Here is a 10,751-nt window from a genome sequence, read left to right on the forward strand (position 1 = left end):
TCAGATATATTCAGATTTTAAGATCAACATGTACATACTCTGCGTTTGCGTTACAGGATCCCCCCCGCCTTGTTGGATCCACGGTATGCCACCATCATGGCAATTCAAATATCTCGAATGTTTATTTTGTTAGGTCCAAAACTTTCGAAAGGTTTAGGACCTACATTTCTAAAAGGTTTTCCTTCCTCTGAAGGAGACAGAAGTTTTTATCAAATGTCGGAGCATCCCCCACCACCCCCAAGATACCTTGTCAACCTTGTCTGTGTGTCCTTCAAACCCCACCCACCCCCCAAAATGTCAGTAAACGGCCGTGGGTCCTCTTCCCAGTGACCTGAAAAGTATTGGAGTTTGTTTTGAACTTGTTCTTTCGCAAACGGCAGACGGCAGGAAAGGGCACTTGAAGGTCAACCGTAAATTAATCAAAGGTCATCGGGTTGCTAATGATCTCCCCTGGCGGCAGGGTGACGTTTATGTACCGGTTCCCATGGTTACGGTTTCCTGGCGACGGAAAGCGTGGTCGTCAGAGGCACCGAAACCTTGTCGTCTGAAAATCGATATTCCATCTTAAACCATCTAAGATTTTTTTCGTTTCCAAAGTCATATCATGTTGCCTGAATAACTTCTATTGTTGTATCTTATTACCTGAAAGTCTAACCTCCATCGACATATTTTACATTTTATTTTGTATTTTATATTTGACCGCACGGAAGTCGCTGGTCTTTTATGCTTTGCGAAAGAAGCATTTTCTTTCTTGAAAGATTCTCTTGATACATCTAAGACTTTGCGCACGTCACTAGTAATAACATTTTTGTCAGAAGTATCAAATTACCGACAAAGGAAATCCCATTTAACGCGGCTTTTTCCTTTCGCGAATTGAAATAAGGTACATCCAAAATGGATTGTGACTTGCCTGAGGTAAGCAAAGAAAAAAAAATTTCATCAAAGGTATCAAAATGCGCCATGAAACCCCTCCTCCTCCTCTCCCGTAAGTCGTCTTGATAAGAAATATTCATATTCTTTGAACATGCTTGAAGAAAACCGAATAACGAACTTATCGATTATCTAGATCGATGATTTCATTGAAGGGATGTTGTCATCAAAGGTATTACAAGACTGACGCTAGAATTTTTCCATTCTATAACCTTCTACATCAAACATTTAAGGACATAAGACAAGACGTCTTCAGAAGTATCTTCCCGAGGCAAAGGTTTCAAATTAAACGCTTTGAAGTGCCGAAAACTCATAAATTTTCTCTACCCTATACATAATAGTCTTCTTTAGATACTATTAGGAAGAAATCTTTCAAAGAAACCTCACCTGTAATTTCATTGGTTACCTAGCAACGACTCCTCTTCAAAGGCTGAAGATAAAGCTGCCGTCTTTCATCTTAAATTAATTACTCAAGCAACTGGATATGGTTTTGAACCGGTCAGACATTTCGGATAGAATCCACTATCCTTCGTCAGTGACACTGAAGAGATCTGGAAGAAATAGGTCTTTTATACTCTAACTATGAATGAAGACAATTTCAGATGTCCAATAGGAAAGGCTGTAAGACAATTAGTATATAAAAGACCTATTTCTTCCAGATCTCTTCAGTGTCACTGACGAAGGATAGTGGATTCTATCCGAAACGTCTGACCGTTTCAAAACCATATCCAGTTGCTTGAGTAACTACTTTTTGGTGTATCTTATTACCTGGATGTCTAACCTACATCGACGCGTCCTTAATCTTGACAAGCTGATAGCTTTTCCTTTAGATATTAGATAAAGAACTCTAGCGTAGATGAAGACTTATTGTGGCTGTGATCATTTTCAAGCAGCGTTTTCCTTTCAAGATCACAAATTGTAAACCCAATCTTTAAGGAATTTGTCTTGAGATTTTCATGTAATAAGAAGACGTCGTGCTTTGTTGACTTAAAGACGTATGAACGATATGTGGTAGTGTGTTATTTTCATGAAACTTTCGGCATCTCCTTTTCAGACTGGCCGCTAAGAATCTTTAGAATTGTAGCTATCTTTCTTGTGGCAAGACATTATATGTAGTCTTGAGACTTACTTGTGGCAAGAAGACGCTGTGTAGAGTTCAGCACCAGTAGATGTCGTGACGTCTCTGCTAGAAGAACTCTGCCGCATCCTTCACTTCAAACACTGCCCGTTCCCACGCACTTCCGCTGCTCTCGTTCCCACGCACTTCCGCACTTTCCCGTAGATGATACCAGCTGAAACGACAATGTATCATCAGTGTTATTACCTCCGGTTTTGTTTTGTTTGTTTGTTCATTCTTTATTTAACCAGGGTAAAGCATGTCGCCTGACGGCGTTTTTCAAAGCCCCCTGGGGGGAGAACCCCGAACATAAATCATACATTAAGTTCAACAGAACCAAATCAACTTCAATAACATAATCATACATAACGTTCTATGAAACCAAATTACTTAGGTAACATAAACATAAAGATTGTACAAAGTCGGATTTAACGTTAGATAACATAAAATACTACTGCCAAACGAATGAACCAAAAGTTTAGCCTTAACGTGACATAACACAGGAAACATAACAAAAAGAAGTCAAATTTAAAATCAGGATTGAAATTGTTTGGTTTGGTTATACAGATCTCCATTAGTGACTGATATGTCACTACTCTTCCTGGAGTCTGAATGATTTGTAGAGAATCACCAATTCTTGACGGAAGGATTTTGCACCATCGCACACCGCACCATCGCACGTGTGGGGGCTCTTTAACGTGCATGGGGTATGGCTCTCCCCAGACACGGGACCTCCATTTTACGTCCTATCCGAGGGACGGCCCTAGCCGAAGCTAAGTACTCCGGTAATCTAAAGAGACGGATCAACAGTCAAACCTGAATTCAACGACCACTTACGGGGGCTGATTGTTTGTTTGTTCATTCTTTATTTAACCAGGGTAAAGCATGTCGCCTGACGGCGTTTTTCAAAGCCCCCTGGGGGGAGAACCCCGAACATAAATCATACATTAAGTTCAACAGAACCAAATCAACTTCAATAACATAATCATACATAACGTTCTATGAAACCAAATTACTTAGGTAACATAAACATAAAGATTGTACAAAGTCGGATTTAACTTAGATAACATAAAATAATACTGCCAAACGAATGAACCAAAAGTTTAGCCTTAACGTGACATAACACAGGAAACATAACAAAAAGATCGTCAAATTTCAACGATAAAAAGGATGGCCGATGACAGGTGGTTGCTTTTATACCTCTTTGGCGCAAATGCCTACCACCACCCCTTCCATACAACAGGCACCTACAGGTTTAACCAATCAGCATGGTGGTCAGTACTTTCGTCATGGTCACGTGAGTGCCAACACATTTTTTGTCGTATCATATAACAGAAAACGAGGTATTGCCAATGACAACAAACCCTCCCTGGCGCAGATAAACCCCACTATAAATCAGGCACATCAAGATGTAACTATTCAACATGCTGGGGGAGGGGGGTAATACTTATATCTTCTTCTCTTTCAACCACCCAACAGTGGCCAATGAAAACAGACCCTCCTTGTAGCAGGTAACCCCGCTGTACATCAGACCCAACCTCTGCCTCTGTAGGTAATGAATCCCTTTATCCGCGCTCCTTGCCAGACCGAACCAGAAGAATAAGCGTATTGATTTTCGAGTTTTCCAAAGCGGCGCCCCAATTTGTCAGCTTTATCTATTGTTCTGCTGGGACGCCGCATTGGGAGAAATCGATCGTATTTCATCCAGTCTCCTTATACATACAAGTGGTGTTGTATTCATACGATGATATCTTTCATATCGCATCTTCTGCGCACCTCACATAATGATCCCCTATTTGCGTTTTTCTCTCATGTCGAAAAAGTAGACAATTTGCTTCTGCAAACGTTTCGTACTGATATTGGTATATGTGTATATATACGTATCTGTGTAGCTATGTGACTATCTACACATATCTACCACATATCTACTATATCTTTATATCTATTCTATCTGTCCGTCCAGCCATCATCCACCCGTCGTCTGTACTGTCTATCTATCATCTACCTATCTTGGATCTTCAAAAAGTGGATAGATTTACAAACTAAGTATTAGGCCAGTCACTAGCGGTATACATGTGAAACGCAATTGAATGCGGATCGGAAACGGATTGCCCGTGGGCATCGTGGACACAAAATGTAAACCGTTTGCATGCGGATCATGATCGGATGTACGCACATGCGGATGCATCCGCATTCATTTTTGCATCATGAACGGGGCCTTAGCATACTCCACAAACCAGTATCTCTACTGCGCCGTAATTCCCCCACCCCCTCCACACCAAAAACCAGTTTGCAATACAATATTCCTTAGTGCACTTCATCCATTCCCCCATCTCGACTGAACCGTCCCTAACTCCAACCACCCCCTCCACACCTCTAACGACACGTCCCCGGGTATCACCGTTTTCTCGCTGTTTATTGTTGCCGCCGGCCTTTTGATAACAGAAACTGTTTTACAAGGAAATTACAACGATACAAGTCATCACCCTCACACGGGCCATCAACATCCCGTCGCCATGGTAACGGAGCACGCAGAGGACCGTATCGGATATGTTACTGGAATGTTACATCTGCATATGTTTCCTCCAGCTTTTTGATAGCAGAAGCTGTTTTACAAGGAAATTACACCGATTGAAGTCATCACCTCCACGGGGCCATATCAACATCCCGTCGCCATGGTAACGGAACACGCAGAGAACTCATCACCCTGACACGGGCCATCAAAATCCCGTCACCATGGCAACGGAACACGCAGAGGACCGTATCGGATAACATGTTCCTGCTGCATATGTTACCGGGGTATTGGATAAGCGCGTTTGAGATTTAGAGGAAGTTAGAAATGTGTCGTCGGTTTCGAAGCACGAAAGGTGGCGACATCTGGGACCAACACCTGGTGAACAACATGCCACACACAAATTTTGAATTCTTTAAAGGGCAGTCTACACGTATGCAATAGTGGCTGCGCTTCCTTTCAAAACATGAACAGCCAGTATTGCGCTAATGTTTCAAATCTACGCACGCCAATGCCTCATGTCTACAAGCCTTTGAAACACTTTGTTCTCGTATCTGCATTTTATCTTATTCATTTTCAAGTACAAATAAGACCTCTGCTATGTTGATCCGATGCGATGTGATGTTATCAATTTACAGTTTTGACATTTGTACATTTACAACTTTTTTTCTGTTTTCATTTGGTTTATTCTCCTTGCTAACACTAAACCCTTCGACTACAAAGATGAAAAAAATGGTACTGTTTCGTCTGGGCTAAACCAGGGCTGCCCCCAGTACATATCTCTCTTTTCTTGGACGGACGGAAATTTACTTGATGGAATGGACAAAAATTTTACCCAGTCTTTCCTATTCATTCCCATTCCGTATTCCTTCTTACAAGAAATGTCATCTGGTCAAAGCCTTAAAACCTATCACATTCATCATTCAAGTACAATCCAATTTCTGGATAAAAAACGAGATATACTTCGAGACGTTTCGAGTGACAGCCATGATTTTCATACATTGCGTTTGTCACAGACTTCTTGAAAATCTTATGACATCAAAATCGTACGACGATCGCACGACTAGTACTTATGTGATGGCCCCCCTAAGTGTTATCAATCCTTATTCTCTTTCCTTCTTACACGAAATGTCATCTGGTCAAAGCGTTGAAAGCTCATGCATGCATTACGAACCTATCCCCCGATGCAGGTGTAGGCATGAGTTGAGAGATCTGTATCGTGGTTAATGAGGCACAAAGGTCGCGACCGGACATCACAACATCGCGTGAGTGAGTGAGTGAGTGAGTGAGTGAGTGAGTGAGTGAGTGAGTGAGTGAGTGAGTGAGTGAGTGAGTGAGTGAGTGACCTGAAGTGGGTAACTCTAGTACCTATGGAGCGGTTCAAAGAAAATGTAAGATGACCTCAGGGATGGATCGAGGGAGAGACAAAATTACAAAGAGTTACAACAAATGTCATCAGCTGGAGATGAAAGCTCGTGCATTTATTCCCAAGCTTTCCAAACCTATCCTCCCCATGCAGGTCTAACCGTCTAAGTGAAGACGGGGGTTGGCAGATCTGTATCGTGGTTACTGAGGCGCAAAAGGTCGGGGCAGGACCGGTCCAACACCACGGCTCATTGCCCTTCAGGTCTACCTGACACCGGGAAATATCACTTAGGCTGGACTAGCGCAGTGTTGGGGTTGACATCAATAGTGTCTTTGAATTTATGGACTGTTGTCTAAAACGTCCGACGGGTTTTTGATTTTGCCAGGCTTTCTTTTCTGTTCGCCAAAAAAATTAAACCTGTCCCCACAAAAAAAATGACAAAATAGAAAGCCCGACCAAAAACAAACTGAAACGACGACAAAAACAGTCTGAGTTTAACTTTCGCATGGAAAGTACTACCCCTTAGTCACGCTTACATCAATCCAAATATCAGCGTTATCTTCCAGCCAGCCGTCCGGCCGTGCACGTATAAAACTCCGCTTAAGGGTAATTCTGCGCGCTTTACCCTGCACCTACCAGAAACAAATAGAAAGTCCCACGAAGAAAAACAAACTGAAAAGACGACAGAACCAGCCTCAGTTTAACTTTCAATTGGAAAGCACTACCCCCTATCAACCACACTCCCTTCAGTCCGAATAACAGTCGGAGCCTGACTTTCGCTTAGATAGTACCCCCCCCCCCCTGCCTCGCCACCCCCCTTCAGTCCGAATATCAGTCGGAGCCTTACTTTCGCTTGGAAAGTACACCACCCCCTCCAAAGTACACCCCTCGTCCCTTAGCCACGTTTCCATCATTCCAAATATCAGCGGTATCTTCCAGCCAGTCGCCCGGCCGTGCACGTAAAAATCCCCGCTTGAGGGTAATTCTGCACGCATTACCCTGTCCCAGCCAGAAAAAAATAGAAAGACCTACGAAGAAAAACAAAACTGAAAAGACGACAAAAAACAGCCTGAGTTTAACTCTCGCTTAAAAAGTACCCCCCCCTCCAAAGTACCCCCCCCCCCATCGCCTCCCTCTTCAGTCCGAATATCAGTCGGAGGCTGACTTTCGCTTGGAAGGTAACCCCCCCCCCCTCTAAAGCCACCCCCCATCCCTTAAGCCATGTTTCCATCATTCCGAGTATCAGTCAAATCTTCCGGCAGGTTGTGCACGTATAAAGCCCCGCTTAAGGCCAATTCTGCGCGCTTTACCCGACACCATCTGTACTTGAGTCCGCACAGACTGAGCCGGCAGCCGGCGGGCTCGGGATTGGACACAAGATCTGATACGGAAACTCTTCTTACCATAGAAACATCATAGAAATCCACCTTTAACAGCAGCGGTGCTGAGCGAAAGTGGGCTGTGTGTATGCCTTTATCCGCGGGGTAACTTGACACCGGTATTTAGGGCTATCAGAATTGGACACAAGCCGGCAGAAGATCTGATACAGGAACTCTTATTACCGGAGAAATCCGTACCGAATAGCTGCGGTATTGAGTAAAAGTGGGCTGTATGTAAACCTTTATCCGCTGGGTAACCTATATCCGTTGTTTTTGAACTGGTATTTAGGAATATCAATATTGGATACAAGCCGACAAAAGATCTAAAAGAGTAACTCTTACCGCAAAAACCTAATTATATCATCCGTATCGAGCGAAAGTGTAACGCTTGTATACGTATACCTGTATCCACCGGGTAACTTATAGCCGTTGTTTTTTCAAACACCGATATTTAGGGATATCAGGATTGGACAGAAGCCGGCAGAAGATCTGATACAGGAACTCATATTACCATAGAAACATCATAGAGAAATCCGCCTTTAACAGCAGCGGTACTGGGCGAAAGTGGGCTGTATGTTTACCTTTATCTGAGGGGTAACCTAACACCGGTATTTATGGATATCAGAATTGGACACAAGCCGCAGAAGATCTGATACAGAAACTCTTATTACCGGAGAAATCTGTACCGGATAGCCACAGTATCGGGTGAAAGTGAGTTGTTTGTGTAAAGATCCTAAACCTTTATCCGTGGGGTAACTTATAGCCGTTGTTTTTTAAACACTGGTATTTAGGGATATCGATTCAAAAGACGGTGGTTTCTAGCGAATACCAGGGCAATTCTCCACGCTCTTTTGGATGAAAAGTACAAGTAGACCACGTCATTAACGTCCTAATACCCCCCTCACATTAGGCGAAAATCGATCGGACGACGAGTCTGCGAGCTCTAAATTACGAGGAGGCATGACCATGATGCCGACGAAGAAATGGCAGAGTTCCCCCTTCCCGTCAGGGTCATGCCTCCTCGTCATTTAGAGCTCGCAGACTCGTCGTCCGATCGATTTACGCCTAATGTGAGGGGAGTTCAACGCATGCCGCGTTAGCTATATACAATATCCGTGATTCAAACTCCCAAACTCTTGGTCCAGTAACAGGGTCACTAACCACTGAAGTACACAACTATAGTACCTAAAGTAGCCTTTTCCGTCACGACATTTCTTTAACACAGAAAGCTGCGATCTTCCCTCCCAACATCTGCTTGGAGATCGCCGCCTGACCAATAGGAAGCGTCCCAGCTGGCCAGGTGAAAGCAACAGCTTGTTATGAGAGTTAAAAAATGGGAAAATCTTTCAACAAAGGGATTAAAGTTGCAAAACCGTTCGGCACTTCAGCTCTGAGCAAACCCTACTGGAGAAAATAACATAATCTCCGCAATACAAAAAGAAATCCCTTACTTTCTTTCTGAACAGATCTTCCTATCACCAAGCAGACGTAAGCAGCTGTAAATTGTTCTTTCTGCTTTAACTTGAGCGTCTTGCTAGTGGCCCGATTGCGAATCCAGTATGCAAAGGTTCCACTAGAACAGTTCAGGTCACATCGTACGCGTTCGCGAAGACAAAAAGAAAGATCTGTTACTGAGTACTTTGATCAATGAAGCCAAAGTAGCGCTTCCCAAAATAAATGCTCCTTAGAGCTAGTTAAGATAGAAGTAAGATAACATAATGGCTCGGACAATGATCATCCTAACATGCTGTATATTCTTATCACTTCCTGACAGACAGTTTGCTACATCAAGACAACAAGGAGCTAACATAATCGCTAGGTCGATCAGTGTTATTATGACTATCATTATCATTACTATGTAGGTCCGGCTCAGAGTTTTACGCGTGGCTGGAGGCTTTTGTCCATTTCTTGAAAGCTGTGTACGTTTTTTTTTATTTAAAAGCTGTTTGCTTTTGGTGGTTTAAGCTCCCCGCCTTTTGGGAAAGTTAGCAGTTCACATTAGCTTCCTTTATTACACACACCAACATTAAGACACGGACTTCCCTAATCACCAAACGCATTTTTTTACGCAGATGCACAATATGCATCTCAAAGGCATCTCAATCGTTTTGTGCTAGTTTTTAGGTGGGTTCATACGTGCGTATATACTCAACTCCGTATGAGGTCCTTATGGAATAAGACTTTCACCATTGTGTCGTAAGTTTGTATGTGGTCCGACCTGCGTATGAAAAATGTCAACACGGACCTCCTACAGACTTGATATGCAACCTGCGGAGACTGGTAGATGCTAAGACCTTGGAGAATGCATTTTGTACCTGTCCGCCTCCTCAGCCCGTTATCAGCGCGCGTACGTCATGACGTCAGAATGTTTGTACATACTCCGCCATCAACACCCAGAACTTATAGTAGAAATTAGTAAAATGTAGACATCTAATATGCCTTAGGCGTTAGATGACCGAGGAGGATGTTGTGCAACGTCGACCAAGCTAACTCCTCTGGCATGTTACCTGGCTATATGTGTCCAATTTCTACTGTTTTTCCAGCGACCCGTGGAGCTGGCATGTTACCTGGCTATACTTGTCCAATTTCATCATATTTCCGGCAACCAGTGGTAGAAGCTACGACCTTTACCTGTCCGCCTCCTCAGAACGTTATCAGCGCACGTCATGACGACAGAGTGTTTGTACATACTCGGCCATCAACACCCGGAACTTATAGTAGAAATTGGTCAAATATTGACACATAATATACCATAGGCGTTAGCTGACCGAGGAGTATAGTTTGCGACCCAGCTAACTCGTCTGGCATGGTACCTGGCAAACTGTGTCCATTTTTACTGTAGTGTGTCCTGCAACCTGTGGAGCCTGGTGGAGGCTTAGACTTCCATATGGACCTTATACGGACTTGAATCTACACTGACGTGTACACCCGGCTTTAGATGTCGTAAGTTCGTATGAGGTGCGTGCTGTGCGTACGACTTCGTATGAAAAGTGTCTACAGCCTACAGTCTTTACTCGTGCGACTGCGCCCTTAGCTGTCCGCCTCCTCAGAACGTTATCAGTGCACGTCCTGACGTCAGAGTGTTTATACATACTCCGCCATCAACGCCCGGAACTTATAGTAGAAATTACTAGTAGTCAAATGTAGACATCTAATATGCCTTAGGCGTTAGCTGGCTGAGGAGGATGCTGTGCAACCCACCTAACTCGTCTGGCATGTCGCTTGGCTATACTTGTCTAATTTCTACTCATTTTCTAGCGACCTGTGGAGCCTGGCATGTTACCTGGCTATACTTGTCAAATTTCATCATATTTCCGGCAACCTGTGTAAACTGTAGGCTATAAGACCTTTAAGGTGAGGTCACACCTGCGTATATATCTAAGTCCGTATGAGGCGCGCATAGGAGTATTTGCCTCCACCAGGCCCCACAGGTCGTTGTAAAAATAA

The sequence above is a fragment of the Branchiostoma floridae genome, chromosome 12 (genome assembly GCF_000003815.2).
Source record: "Branchiostoma floridae strain S238N-H82 chromosome 12, Bfl_VNyyK, whole genome shotgun sequence".
NCBI classification, from domain to species: Eukaryota; Metazoa; Chordata; class Leptocardii; order Amphioxiformes; family Branchiostomatidae; genus Branchiostoma; species Branchiostoma floridae.